General features: G+C 38.6%; 1 protein-coding gene across 4 annotated transcripts in view; it reads right to left on the bottom strand.

The window, feature by feature from the left end:
* Nucleotides 1–911, bottom strand: part of ci-zf(ubr)-5 (zinc finger protein) — a 62,713-nt gene that overhangs the window by 42,863 nt on the left and 18,939 nt on the right. The gene's annotated exons all lie outside the window — the stretch shown is intronic.

Here is a 911-nt window from a genome sequence, read left to right as displayed (position 1 = left end):
CAAGCGAGAAAGTTGTGCGTTGGTTACGGCTGATGAATTGGGTCGCGCCTCGTCAGGTTTTGCTCGATTGTTTAAAGCTCGATGCCGATCCAGGATGGTGCTGATGTAAGCTGGAGGAAGATCATGTTAGGATTAGAAAGATCATGTTAGGATGAGGAAGATCATGTTAGGATGAGGAAGATCATGTTAGGATAAGGAAGATCATGTTAGGATGAGGAGGATCATGTTAGACTGAGGAGGATCATGTTAAGATGAGGAACAAAACTTTGCACATTTTCAAGCCCTGAGTTATAAGCTGCAGTTTGTGGGCTAATATTAAGAAAAAAAGTAAATTTTATGAAACTTTTTTGTTCAAGTCAGGGAGGTGTTATTTTTACCTATATGGTAATCTGAAAAACTTTAGCAGATGTGTAAAATTGTAAAGGACACAAGTTCAAAAAATTCTAGATTAAATCGATTTACTATTCAGTATTAAATAACCAATTTCCAGTTGGAGACGAAGTAAATAACAGCTATAAGCTGTTGTTAAAATTGTAAGCAAAGAATCCTTATTTATCTGTATAATATTAGTATCAGTTTATAGGGAAATTGTAAAACAGGCTGAAAAACTCAATAATATTACCTTTGTTTAAAATTAGAATCTTTTCGGGATGTTTCAGATTACAATGCATAAATCTGAACTCACCATTTTGTAAATTTTCTCTACGTCCGACAGATCTTGAATTGAAATACATCACGGGGCTTGTGACTCCAGAGAGACCCCCAGTGGCCCTGCTTGACGACGCAGCGCTTGCGTTATTGGGTGACTTGATTCGTGCAGTTGAGTTGCTTTCCATGGCCCACTGCATTGCATGAGGGGCTTGACGGGCTTGATCACGCAACTGACGAGTTGCTTGCCTGGGGTAATACAA

The sequence above is a fragment of the Ciona intestinalis genome, chromosome 2 (genome assembly GCF_000224145.3).
Source record: "Ciona intestinalis chromosome 2, KH, whole genome shotgun sequence".
Classification (NCBI taxonomy): domain Eukaryota; kingdom Metazoa; phylum Chordata; class Ascidiacea; order Phlebobranchia; family Cionidae; genus Ciona; species Ciona intestinalis.
This window is presented reverse-complemented; position numbering and strand designations above follow the sequence as displayed.